The sequence below is a fragment of the Daucus carota genome, chromosome 2 (genome assembly GCF_001625215.2).
Source record: "Daucus carota subsp. sativus chromosome 2, DH1 v3.0, whole genome shotgun sequence".
Classification (NCBI taxonomy): Eukaryota; Viridiplantae; Streptophyta; class Magnoliopsida; order Apiales; family Apiaceae; genus Daucus; species Daucus carota.
In genome coordinates this window covers 27418513-27433621 of record NC_030382.2, presented here as the reverse complement: position 1 = coordinate 27433621, position 15109 = coordinate 27418513, and positions in this window count along the sequence as shown.

Here is a 15109-nt window from a genome sequence, read left to right as displayed (position 1 = left end):
AAAGTTGGCGCCCACCAGGTCAAACGTTGCGCTCTACAGTGCTCCATATACATGCCTTAGAAGAAATTGCTGAAGTTGCGCTTTGGACAAATCAGAGTCGCAACCTTTGACTTGGTCAAAGGTTGCGCTCGAGCACCACTGTGTTGCCTGTGACTTAGCCAAATAAAGAATTGGCAAACTTGCGCCACTCTTCACTGAGAGGTCAAAGTCGCAAACTTTGACTAAGTCAAAGATTGCGCTTTGACCTTGGTTGCGCTTCTTCTTCACTGTATACAGTGGAGTACTTAGCCAATTTTTGCCTTGGACTTCCACTTTGCACCATCATATATGTATATATATATGTATATTATTAATTGTGAAAATTTAATTTAATTACCTGAAATATTTATATTCAGGTAATTCACAATTAATATATATATATATATATACATATACATACCAATGAGTTCTTTTGGCAGTCCATTCTGGAGTAGCTCGATTGACTTGATCAATTGATTCGTTGATCGAATCCACTGAATACTTTCGTACGTCCTGACGTCCTGTGCACTGGTCTGGTTCACGAACGACTCGAACTGAAATAATTCTTTGAATCCTTTGCTTGATAATATACTTGATCAGTCATTCCGGGTTAGGTGTTGCTTCGATAAATTTGATTATAAATAATCAAATTAAATATACTGGAATCTTCTGGTCTTTGATACTTGATCTTCAGGCAATCTTGATATCATAAACACATAGAACTTTATTCTTCACTGAGGCTTGAACATATTAATGAACTTCTTTCAGTGGACGGATGCTCGTCTCAGATATCTTGATTGTCTTTGTCTGTTCGCATCGAATCTCCAACCTGTAGATTCCTGTATTATACTTACGTATTGTTTCCTGTCTTTTGTTGTGTTGAGTTATCGTAATTACATTTACGTTACATTATGCTTTACAAGAAGATTCCATACTATTGTTACTTATGAAGAAGATCTACGAAGACATAGACTCGACGAACAAGCCTAGTTTCAAATGTTTATTTGATAAGGAATATTTAATTCAGCTAGATACAGATGAACCAGACAGTACATTTGTGTGTCAGCTACTCTGATTAAGTGTTCTGCATCAACTACAAGTGGCCGTTCGATCAAGACAAAGATCTACAAAGTTTAATCAAGCCTGAAGTCTCTGCTGATGAAGATATATAATTTATAAGTATTTATTTAATTATCTCACTAATCAAAATAATTAAATTGGTTGTATAATTTATTTATTAAATTGATTCACCTTCGAATTAATTTAATTTATGAATTTATATAATTAATATAATTAAGTGGGTAATTATCTAATATTTATACATTTATTAAAACTGATTTAATACTTCAAATAGCTCGGTATGACATTATATAATAATGTCATACCGTGCCCTTGTGTACGACATTTCCAGGAATGACTTGAAAAAGCCATTCTGATGATGTTTTAAGGGTTATTTCATTCGGTATGACTTTCTGATTGAAAGTCATACCGCTTGTATGCATCAGACTTTGTCTGGTATGACTTTAAAAAGTCATACCGTGTCCCTGTTTCAGGCATTATGCTTTTGCGCGTATGACTTTCATTTATATGACTTAAAAAGTCATACATGGCTCAACCGAATGACTTTCTTTGGTTATGTCATGCCAAATGAACCTTGAAGGCCAAGGAAAAATGTCATACTGCCAGGGGCATTCCTTCTTTGTTTTAGGGCATGGCTTTGTGTAATAATGTCAAATCTTCCATTGTAATGTCATTCCTAAGCTAGAAAGTCATTCCTTTCAATGTCATACCTAGATCCAAGTGATTTGCCTATAAATATGGCTTCACTTCTTCATTTCCAAGTGTTCATTGCATTGTAAACTTTCAAGTTGTTTGTAACTTGCTATTCGTTATATCCACAGTTTTCTGTGCTTTGATCACTCGGTTGTTTTAATCACTAAACTAGAATACATCCTGTCAAATTTATTCTACGAACTTTAGTGGACATTAAAACGAACCATATTAATTATATAACGACTTAAAACATTGTTATATTAATTAATTAAATCTGATTAACAAGTTTAATTCCAATCAGATTATTCCGCCGCGATTTTTAGCGACGATTGTATTCAACCCCCCCTTCTACAATCGTTTCTGGACCTAACAATTGGCATCAGAGCGGTTGATACCATTTTCCGTATCAGATCCTATACACACTCTATATCGTCCAAATATTTTTTATTCGAATTAATTTTATTCCAAAAATTAATTCTGACTTAAAATATTTTTTCTTTCAAAAATCTAAATCTCATCCAAACACTATTCACTTCAAATCCTTAAACATGAGTACACAAAAGATCAGTAGCATTAAAATCCCACCGTTCAGCAAGGAACACTTTGGCCTATGGAAGAGGCATATGTTATTGTTCCTCCGCACCGCCAACAGAAAATATATCGGGATATTGAACAAGAGTGTTTCTACTCCGATGAATGTCATATTAGCACACGAAGAAGATGGTGTGTTAATACCTCATCAGACTATTCCGAAAGAACTTTCTGAGTACACAGATGAAGAGAGTGAACAGATGAACTTAGATGACGCTCTTCAACTGATTTTGGTTGAATCTCTAGATCCAGTGATGTACAATGCTGTTGTAAATTGTACGAACGCCAAGCAAATCTGGGATACGTTAGAGATTGTTAGGTCCAGATATGATTGTAGAAGGGGGGGGGGTTGAATACAATCAATACCAAATTGTCGCGGAAGTGATTCTGGTTGAATATAACTTGCTAATCAGATTATAATTAATTAATATAACAATGTTTGAAGTCGTTATATAATTAATATGGTTCAGTTTTAATGTCCACTAAAGTTCGTAGAATAAATTCGACAGGGTATATTCTAGATTTAGTGATTAAAACAACCGGGTTATCAAAGCACAGAAAACTGTGGATATAACGATCAAGCAAGTTACGAACAACTTGAAAGCTTTACAAATGCTTTGATTTTCAAAGTGATGAACACTAAAAATGAAGAATGCAAAGCCATATTTATAGGCAAAGCATTTGTACTTGTAAGACAATTGAAAGACAAGACAATTGTAAGTAGCAAAGACAAAGTGGAAAGGGCAAGACAATTTTAGATTGCCTTGCAAGCACAAGACACAGCAGAAAGACAATTTTATAGCTAGCAAGACAATTCAGAGCTCGGTTAGACAATCTACATTCGGTCAGACAATCAAAGATTGTCTTGCTGATCTTCATTCGGTTAGACAATCAAGGATTGTCTTGCTGATCTTCATTCGGTCAGACAATCAAGGATTGTCTTGCTGATCTTCATTCGGTCAGACAATCAAGATTGTCTGGGAAGCCACAGACATTGTCTTGCAGGCAACACCACACAATCGGTAAGACAATTGTGATTGTCTTGGCAGAGGCTAGAAGAAACAGTAAGACAATTAGGTTTGTCTTGCATGCTTCCCTGCTTTCTTCGGTAAGACAAAGGTTGATTGACTTGGTTGTTGCAGCATTCATCCTTGAAACAGATTCGGTAAGACAATCTTGGATTGTCTTACTGAGTTTGTTTTGTTGATTTAAGGATGTAATTTAAGATATATATTAAATAGAAAATTATCCACTTAATTAAATTAATCATATAATTCATAAATTAAATTAATTCGTGAGTGAATTAACTTAACAAATAAATTACATAATTAATATAATTATTTGTGAAGTGAAATAATAATCTATTAAATATTTAATCACCTATTCTTCAGTAGAACAGTTTCCCGTCTTCTTTAAACATTAATAACTTCGTCTTGATCTGTCGAACGAACGAACCACCAACTCTGCTTGACTTCAAATATTTAATTTGAATAACTGATACACAGATGTACTGTCTGGTTCATCTGTATCTAGTTAAATCAAATATTCTTTGTCAAATAAACATTAGGAAATTGATTTGTTCGTCGAGTCTTCGTCTTGTAAGTACTTCTTCATTAAATGGAATCTTCTGATAAAATAAAGTATAGAAACTTTATATCTTCTGAACTCCTAGACGTGCCACAAAAGATTATTTGTGCACTGAGGCTTGAACATATTAATGAACTTCTTTCAGTGGTGTGCAGCAGCATCCTGGAATTTATCTGACATAATTCCCATAAATCATTTGACGTTCTTCGTACGGATTCCGTTGACTTGCTATTTACTGAGCTTTCTTATCTGAGTTGAGTTGTATCTCTTTAAATACAAATAGGCTGAACATATGCCTTTCAATCTCCCCCTATTTGTTTGTTAACATAACATGCAAATTTCCTAGAGGATAACTCAACTAATAGATAAGACAAAGATTTAAACAATGGAATGTAAATAGCAAAAGTTTATGGCTTGCATTAAACATTAAACCATGATCATAAATAGATTACAAAAGGATGTTCCTTGAACATATCTAACAAATATCCTAATCAATCTATTCACTCAGAACGAGTGACTTCTCCTTCTTCAGCATCTGAACAGTGAATAATTGGAGTAGAAGGCTCATTCTGAGTAGGCTCTTCAGCTGCAGTGGATTCTCCACGCTTCTTTCTTTCACGAGCCAATGAAAGATGATATTGAACCTCTATATCCACAGGGTCTTCGATGAAATCTGCTGGCTGAGATTGGTTGATATACTTCATCTTCCTGAAGTATTGTTGAATATTTCTCCTTGTGCAGTAGTTTACAATCTCAGTATCAGCATCAGCTTTGGCCTTAGTAGCGAAGCCCTTGGTACGTAGAATTGTTGATACAAGAACCAACTGACTAACATCATACTTAAGAAGATGTTGGTGGTCCCGGTAGAAGGTTCCAAACTTTCCCTCGTGAATGAACTTGACACAGTATGGATTTCTGACAACTTGTGGACTGTTATGAATTGCACAATCCATAAGTCTGTCACGTAGGAGTTCATTCAGATTTGAGCTGCGTCTGATCTTGTTACGAATCACCCAGATTTCAGTTAGAGATAGAAACTTGAATAAATCAATTGAAACCCTGAATGTTCCGTTTCTCTGAGTAGAAATAATGATCTCCCATTCATTGAGAAGATTCTTGACACCAATAGTTAAATATTCTAACTCGAGAGCAAGAGCACGCATAAACATATCTTCATTAGGGTTAGCCTCTCTCAGGTCATAAATGAAGGATTTGAACTTACCATCATTGAAAGGTTCCCTTTGAGGTCCAGAGAGGATTTGTCTTGCAATATCCCAGCTTTCACCAACTTTCCTGGAGATATCCTCTCTCTTTTCCTTGCACTTAGCATCCCACAGTTTCTGTTTCTCCAGCTTGACCAACTCATCAGTTGTCCTCTTCTCATCCACCAGTTTCTGCAGTTCCTGAAGCTTTGCTTTGCTAGCTTCATGTTGAGCTTTAAACATTTTGACCTTTTCCATGTGTTCAGGGTCCACAGACTGGTCTTCATTGAAAAGAAAGCCTTCCTCGAAACGACCTTCTTCCTCAGCTTCAAAATAAGCAGAATCAAATGCATCATCATCATCAACATCTTCAGGAATATTGTCATAATCCTGATTAGTAAAGATGTTCTCAGTTTCAGGCATTTTGCCTTTAGATTTGCTAGCTGCAGAAGAATCCTTTTTACTTGCTCCTTCTCCACCCTTATCACTCCTATCAGTATCACCACCCTTATCACCACCCTTATCACTCCTATCAGCAGCATCAGCATTGCTGTCATCCTTATCTTTGTCATCCTTATCCTTCTCCCCCTTAGTTGAGGGATCCTCTGGAGTAGACTGAGATGTTGACGGATTGATCTTTAAGTGTTGAACAACTTGAGCCAAAGTTTGCTCCAAATTGTCAAGCTTCGTCAGACAGAGCTCCTGAGTTGTATCAAATTTGTCCATCCTAGAGTGAATGCCCCGTACATGATCATCCAATTCCTTTTTCAGAGAAGTAAAGGAGGGATCAACAACTTTCTCTTGCAGAGTCACCAGCTCTCCACTTCTGAATCTTGCATTCTCAGCATTCAACCTTTCTATCTCAGCTCTCAGAGCAGCCATTTGTTCCTGTAACAGATCTGTGTTGGTGTGTGCACTCACCTCACGAACACTCAAAGATTTTTCACTATCCTCTCGTGCATGTGTTTCGCTCGGTGTTTGCCTGATTTCACTCGTAGTTTTCACACCGTCACCAGAACCTGTATATACAACCATAGTCCCCTGAGATGGAACCGTAGGAAGTGAAGGAACAAATTGTCCTTCAGATGCCTGTGAAGGCTGATGTACTTGCAGGTTGCCAAGTAGATCCTGATCCAAAAAGAAAGAGTGATCAGAAAGATTTTCATATAACATGTTTTGAAATTCTGTGCTCTCTCTAAGTGAAGAATCAAAAGACACAGGTTCAGTGTTTACTAGCGTGAGTGCTAGTTGTGTGCTTGACTCTTTACAGGATACCGCGGTCGGACGGCCAATTTCAATAAATGCATTCTGTGGAGAGAATGAATCTAGAGACTGTATATTTACCGTTTCAGTGTCCAAATCCTTTTGGGAGGAAATGGATGCAGCTGCAGTTGTCTCTGGTTCTGCCACCCTTTGCTTCTTATGAGACAGAGCTGCGGGATCTCGTAAAAGTGCACTCCCACTCCGTTTTCGGGCTACCTTTCTAACAACAGGGGTTTGAAGTAGTGTTGTTTGAAGTGTTTGATGAAGAATCAGTAGTTGAAGCGGAAACATCAGCTTGGATATGAACCTGGGTGTTTTCAGGTTCAATGCTGGGAGTCTGGAAATCAAATCCAATATCACAATCATAATCTGCAATATCAATATTAAAGGTATCAGTGAGATTAGAAAGTACCTGAGCTACCTGTAAATCAGCCCTGAAGTCCTGTAGGCCAGGATTGATAGCAGAATCAGCAGGCAGTGGCTGAGAGGTTGATTGTGGTTGAGGAATGGTATGTGTATGTGTAGGTGAAGGTGTTGGTTCAGATTGAGAGGGAAGAATGGAGGCTTGTTGGTCTGGGAAGAAGTTGTATTGTGGAGGGGATTGGTGTTGAGATTGGTGAGGAGAATTGTATGATGATTGGTGAGGTGATTGTTGTGGTGAATTGTAAGGAGGGTTGTAGGGAGAGTAATGTGAGGATTGGCTGGATGACTGATAGTCTTGAAGTAGTTGAAGTGGTTGATAGTTTTGAGGAGGTGATTGTTGCTGCGGTTGTTCTTGTTGAGCTTGTTGTTGAGCTTGTTGTTGTTGTTGTGGTTGATATTGTTGAGCTTGTAGTGGTTCTGGAACCTGAATAGGTTGAAATGCAACACTGAATTGCTCTAGCATGAAAGGAGTCACCACCAGTGGCACATTGTCATGCTTTTTCTTGTTCACCAGCCTGGTCTGGATCTTGGCACAAGTCCTCTGAATAGGAACAACAGGAGAATCTACGTACATGTGCCTATCAGCATCATCCATTTTATCATTCATGAATAACATCAGAAACCTGGGGTAGAAGCATTCAACTTTCTCATTCCTTTGAATTGATCTCTGTGTAACAGACCCCATCTTTCTGATAATCTCCCTTAGCAATATCTTCCCAAAATTGATTCGACGGTTATAAGCTATGCTGAATCCAAAGATTTGCAGCATTGAAGATATATTCCCAAAGTTCTTTCGATTAGTGGGAGAAAACACCTTGGCAAGGGTGTCAAAGAACACATCCCATTCAGCCTTCAGATTTCCCTTTGACATCTTCGGGAGAAAAATCTGACCTTGATAGTGAATATCCTGAAAGAATTGTCTCAGTTCATCCTCTGAGGGATCTGGCTCAAAATTGTCCCTTGGAAGTCCTAAGATCCGGTTCACATCATCGACAGTGATTACAATACGTTTCCTATTAGGAAGATCCCCTATGATCTTGTAATTCTCCAGAGTCGTAGAATTGACAGCATTTGAGTAGAAGTCAAAAAGAGGTTGCAGCTTAATCGGAATATCTGCAGTCAGTGCCGTACTGACTAAACTCTGCCTCGAAAGAAATCTGACCCATGTCCGGAATCTATCAGAGCAATCATCAGGGTTGAGGCTGGCACAGTAATTAGTCTCAGCAATCACGAATTCTCCGGCCATTTTTAATAATTAAAAATTGAATTAAGCGAGAATTTTTCAAATAAAATGTGAATTCTCAAATGTCTCGCAAATTTCAACTATTAATTAAATTTTAATTAATTAATTAATAATTCGAAATGATAGAGTAAAATCGAATTAAAAGTTAATTAATTTAAATGGCACTTAATCACTTAATCCACAAGCTAGCCAAACAAACAAGTCCTTAACTCAAAAACAACCCAACAAAGCCAAACGCGCCCTTAAGTCCAAAAAGCCCCAATTTTCACTAACTCCAAACCAAACGCAGCCTTAAATCAAAACTCCAAGAACCCTAACTTCAAATCGGCCTAAAATCGATTCGAGGATCACACAAGCAATACAGTTAAACTGAATTCCAGGCAAGTCTCAGAGCAAACTAAGTCGAAAAGCTTTGAAAACAGACAACAAAAACCGACGAGAATCCGACCAAAATCCGGCAGGGGTTCGGCTAAAATCGATAGATTTTAAGTAACAAAGCAAGCTTTACAGCCTGAAATCGACAGAAAACCAGCAAGTTTTCGGCAAAACTTGAAAACCAGATCAGTTCATGCGTGTATATCGTGTGTATGAGTTGGAGAAGATGAAGTTTGGGCAAGACAATCTAAATTGTCTTGCTCGAAAGCCTAACAGGGGTTTAAATACCGACCAGCAAGACAAACATAAGCTACGTCTCGGTAAGACAATTTAAGATTGTCTTGCCGAGATTTATCAAAGCAGACAAATATCGTGTCAGTAAGACAATCGGATTGTCTTACTGATACTTTAAGTGACTCATGGCAGACTCGGTAAGACAATGGAATTGTCTTGCCGAGTTGTTTGAAAAACAGGCAAAAATCAGTTCAGCAAGACAATTTAATTGTCTTGCCGAGCCAACCTGTAGACAAAGCCAATTGTCTAATAGAAAAACAAATAATAATAATAATAATAATATGATTTTTGATTAATTTAAAAGATAAAACTTTTTGCAATTAAAATCAAAAATCTATAATAAAAACAATACTATAATTTACACAAATATTTTGTAAATTTCAACTTTAATTAAATATAAATACTTATGACTTTAACTTTAATTCAAAAAGATGAATTAACTTAAAATCAAATATTTATGCTTAATTAATTTTGAAAAATACAAAATACTTACAAATAATTACCTAAATGCTTAGGGAATATTACAGGGGAGAGTGAGAGCACTTAGAAAAATACAGACTAATATATATAAGCATGCATAATTATTCAGAATATTATCAGATAATATACAGAAAATCATATAAAATCTTATAATATAGATATAATTATACAGAAAATTCACAAAAAATATACAAAAACATATAATGCATATGAAAAATATATACAAGAGAACTATGTCATATTTAACATCCCTAACTCACAAACCAGCTTAGAGAAAGTGGATTCATCCAGTGGTTTCGTGAAGATGTCAGCAATTTGCTCAGTCGTGGGTACAAAATGTAACACCACTGTACCATTCATGACATGTTCTCGTATGAAATGATACCTGATATCAATGTGCTTGGTCCTTGAGTGTTGAACCGGATTGTTGGAAATGGCTATGGCACTTGTATTATCACAAAATATAGGAATTTTGTTTACTACAACACCATAATCATTCAGTTGATTCTTGATCCACAAGATCTGAGCACAGCAGCTTCCAGCAGCTATATACTCAGCTTCAGCAGTAGAAGTAGACACGGAGTACTGCTTCTTGCTATACCAGGAAACCAACCGACGTCCTAGAAATTGACAGCTTCCAGACGTACTCTTCCTATCAATCCTGCATCCTGCATAATCAGAATCTGTATAGCTGGTTAAGTCAAAACCAGTATTCTTAGGGTACCAAATACCCAATCCAGGTGTACCCTTAAGATATCTAAAGATTCTTTTGACGGCTATAAGATGTGATTCTTTAGGATCAGCTTGGAACCTAGCACACAAACATGTTGCAAACATGATATCTGGTCTACTTGCAGTAAGATAAAGTAGAGAGCCAATCATACCTTGATAGCTTGTGATATCAACTTTCTTACCAGATTTATCCTGGTCAAGCTTTGTGGCAGTGGCCATGGGTGTCTTTGCCGGTGAAGAGTCTTCTAGATTGAACTTTCGAAGAAGATCTCTGACATACTTGGATTGGCAAATGAATATTCCATCTTCCTTTTGGCTTACTTGAAGACCAAGGAAGTAGGACAGCTCACCCATCATACTCATCTCATAGTTACTCTGCATCAACTTAGCAAATCTCTTGCACAAGTTATCGTTAGTAGAACCAAATATAATATCATCAACATATATTTGTACAAATATCATATCCTTATCATGCAATTTGTAAAAGAGAGTTTTGTCTATGACACCTCTAGTAAAATTGTTTTCAATTAAAAACTCAGAGAGAGTGTCATACCATGTCCTTGGTGACTGCTTGAGTCCATAGACAGCTTTGAATAGGAAGTATACAAAATCAGCAAACTCTGGATTTTCAAAGCCAGGGGGCTGTTCCAGATATACTTCTTCTTCTAGCTTTCCATTCAGAAATGCACTTTTCACATCCATTTGATATACCTTGAAGTTGGAGTGTGCAGCAAATGCAAGAAATATTCTGATGGCTTCAAGACGAGCAACTGGAGCATAGGTTTCATCATAATCAATTCCTTCTTCTTGTGAATAACCTTTTGCAACCAGTCTGGCTTTGTTCCTTACAACAATGCCATCACCATCTAACTTGTTACGGAAGACCCATCTAGCTCCAATTGTAGATTTTCCTTTTGGTCTTGGAACTAGGGCCCAGACTTCTTGTCTCTCAAATTGATTGAGTTCTTCTTGCATGGCAAGAACCCAATCAGGATCAGCAAGTGCTTCTTCTATTTTCTTTGGTTCTAGTTGAGATAGAAACCCAGAGAATAGGCATTCATTTGTCGTAGCACTTCTAGTCCTGACACCAACATCAGGATCACCAATAATTAAATCAAAGGGATGATCTCTGCTCCAAATCCTTTCCCTTGGAAGATGTGTCCTTGATGATTCAGCAGTATTATCATTAAGCTGAAATGTGTGACTAGTTGATCCATCAGCTCCCCCTGAGTTGTTGCCAGGTTGACTTGATGATCCACCACTGGCATCAGTGGAATCTCCAGCATTATTGCCATTTCCTCCACCATTGCCTGGATCATTATCATTGTTGTCATCTCCTGTTGCAACCTCAGGTGGTATATCATCATCTGAATCAGAGTCTGGATAGTTGTCAAACTTCAGAGACTCAGATGGATCAGCAGATTGTAGACTTGGAAGTTTAGTGTCATCAAATGTAACATTGACACTAACTTTTACTGACAGAGTATCAATTACAAAAACTCTATAAGCATTATTTGTATAACCAACAAAAATTGCTTCAGATGCCTTTGGCTCAAACTTGTTCAAGTTCTCTTCACCATCCTTGAGAACATAACACTTGGCTCCAAAGACATGAAGATGTTTGACATAAGGTTTCTTGTTGTTATACAGATGAAATGGAGTTTTCATATGATCTTTGTTGATCAAAGTTCTATTCTGGGTATAGCAGGCAGTAGACACAGCTTCAGCCCAAAAGTACAGAGGAAGCTTTGCTTCAGCAATCATAGTCCTTGCAGCTTCGATCAGTGTACGATTCTTTCTTTCGACGACTCCATTCTGCTGAGGAGTCCTTGGTGCTGAATACTGCCTTCTAATTCCCTTTTCAGAGTAAAAGTTGATTAGAGTTTGATTTTTGAACTCAGTTCCATTGTCTGATCTTACAGCTTTTACAGGAACACCTTTTTCCAACTCAACCAACTTGACATGATCAATTACTGTCAGGGGAGTTTCATCCTTAGAAGCCAGGAAGTAAACCCATGTAAATTTTGAGAAGTCATCCACAATAACCAAGGCATATCTTCCTCCATCAATGGATGCAACATTCACAGGGCCAAACAAATCCATATGCAACAAATGAAGTGGATCTGTAATGGTATTGATGGTTTTGCCTTTGTGAGATGCTCTCTTCGCTTTTCCTTTCTGACAAGCTTCACAAAGATCATCAGTTGAGAATTCCAGGGAAGGCAACCCTCTCACTAGATCTCTCTTGACTAGAGAGTTCATGGTTTTGAAGTTGAGGTGTGAGAGCTTCTTATGCCATAACCAACTATCTTCAGCAGACGCTTTGGCGTAGAAACAGTGAACTTCGTTTCCTGGTCCTGAAGACAAATCAGCTACGAATATATTGCCTTTCCTTATGCCACATAGTGAAGGACGCTTATCCTTGATATGCTTAATGATACATATCTCCTTTTCAAAATGAACATAATAACCTTTGTCACAGAATTGACTGACACTCAGGAGATTATGTTGAAGTCCTTCAACTATTGCAATATCTTCTATGATGATCCTTCCAATTTTGTACTTGCCATATCCCACAGTACGACCTTTGCTATTATCAGCAAAACTGACTGTAGGGCCAGCTCCTTCTCTTATGTCTTCTAGCAGGGATTTATTGCCAGTCATGTGCATTGACGCTCCACTGTCAAGCACCCAGGTAACACGAACAATTCCACTGGCACCCTGCAAAAGACAACTTGATTAAACATTCTTTGGGACCCACACTTGATTGGGTCCAGCAAACTTAAAGAACTGATTTCTATCAGGTGTAACAACAGAGCCTCTTGGACTGATACTTGGTTCAGACTTGACTGAACTTACTTCCTTAACAACAGCTTTATAAACCTTGGTTTTAGGCTTTGGAACATAAGTCTCCTTCCTAACACGAGTAGGACTAGCAGTCTTTGATCTAGCATGCTTGTTGTTTGTGTGTTGTCTAGGCGATGTGTTTTCATTTTTAGCATGCAAATTTTTAAAATAAGCAGACATCAAATTGAAAGCACAAGTCATACAATTATCAACACTACAATATTTATGACATGCATCAAACGCAGGAACAACAGGAGTATCAGTCATAATAATAGGAACATCAACAGATTCTACTCTACTATTGTTAACAGTTTTAAAATTCTCAGTAGAATGGCATCTATTGTTTCTGTTCTTACTATTCACAAAGTTATTAGGCTTGTTGAACTTAGTTCTTTCAGAGTTGACACCTAAACCAGCTTTAGGCAACCTAACATTGCCTTTCACTTTGATTGGTTTCAGGTTTGTCAGAATCTCATCTCTCATCTCATTACTCTCTTTCATTTTAAGGTCTTCCTGTTTTAGTTCATATCTAATGACAACAGGAGTCTCTAAAAGAGGTTCAGCTTCTGAGGTTTTAAACAAAGGTTTAATGGAATCTTTCAAAACAAAAGGAATCCCTCTTTCCTCAGCACTCTTCTTGAAAGGAGTAATGTTACTAGCCTTACCTACGGATTTGTTATAGTCAAAACCTATTCCAACAGTTCTCTTGATCTCTTGTTTATCATTAAGTTCTTTGACTATAGTGGAGGCATCCTTAAAGGCTTTACACTTAACTTTCTCTTCGTCTAGCTGAAGTCTTAAAGCAATCTCACCTTTCTCTAGAACTTTGACTTTAGCACATTGTAATCCTAAATCCATAGTCAATTGTTCTATTTTAGGTTTTAATACTTTCATCTCATTCATCTTATAAGCATGAATTTCTAAGACTAAAGTATCAATTTTAAGATTAGCAGCTTTCATCTTTTTAATAGCATCATCTCTTTCAAGTCCTAATTGCATAAACAGTTTAGGGCATGTAGGATCTACCTGAAAGCTTCCAGCAGGAGGAGGTGAAGATGATCCAGCATTAGCCATGAGAGCAACATTCCCAATCTGCTCTTCTTCATCACTATCTGTATCATCCCAGCTTTTCCCTTCTGCTAGATATGATTTGCTCTTGAAGCTTTGACTTCCAGAAGTACCATGATGCTTTCTTACTAAGGCATCATACTTCTGCTTCAGCTCATCATACGAATCCTTTCTCTTTCCTTGAACCTTGGGCTGCTTGCACTCAGTTGCAAAGTGTCCAGGTTCACCACAGTTGAAACATTTAAATTTACTTCTGTCCACCATCCCAGTCTTGTATCCTCCTTTGCTTGTTGAAGATGAATAGCCTCCCTTCTGAAACTTACTAACAGTAGGTTTGTATTTATAGGAAGTGTTCTTCCGGAATCTCATGTTTCCAAACTTCTTGGCAAACAGGGATAGAGATTGATCTTCTAACTGTTCAAGCTCTTCCATTGTATAGAACTCTTCGTCACCACTGGAAGAAGCAGTCTGACCCATCTCAGGTACAACAAATTCCTGAGTAGTCTTAGAAGGAACAACAACATCCTTCTTCTTTTCTTCCAGTACAGGTGACTCAACAACTAGAGCTCTCGAATGGTTCTGTGTTTTACCCCAGCCATATCTCTGTTTACTCTGAACTTGCTCCAGTTCATAAGTTTTCAAAACTCCGTAGAGTCTTTCCAGAGAAATCTCATTCAGATCTCTGCTTTCCCTGATGGCAGTGATTCTGTGTTCCAGATGTTCAGGAAGGGTTAAGAGAAACTTCATGTTGACCTCTTTATTGTCATAGAATTTCCCATTCAGATTTAAATTATTTATCAAATTATTAAGTCTGATAAATACTTCTGAAATCCCTTCACCGGGATGGGAACCAAACTGTTCATACTGAGCCATCAGTATCTCTTTCTTGTTTTCCCTAACTTCCTCTGAGCCTTCATTGATAATCTCTAATGTATCCCAGATTTGCTTGGCGTTCGTACAATTTACAACAGCATTGTACATCACTGGATCTAGAGATTCAACCAAAATTAGTTGAAGAGCATCATCTAAATTCATCTGTTCACTCTCTTCATCTGTGTACTCAGAAAGTTCTTTCGGAATGATCTGATGAGGTATTAACACACCATCCTCTTCGTGTGCTAATATGACATTCATCGGAGTAGTAACCCCTTTGTCCAAAATCCCGATGTATTTTCTGTTCGCAGTGCGGAGGAATAGGAACATGTGCCTCTTC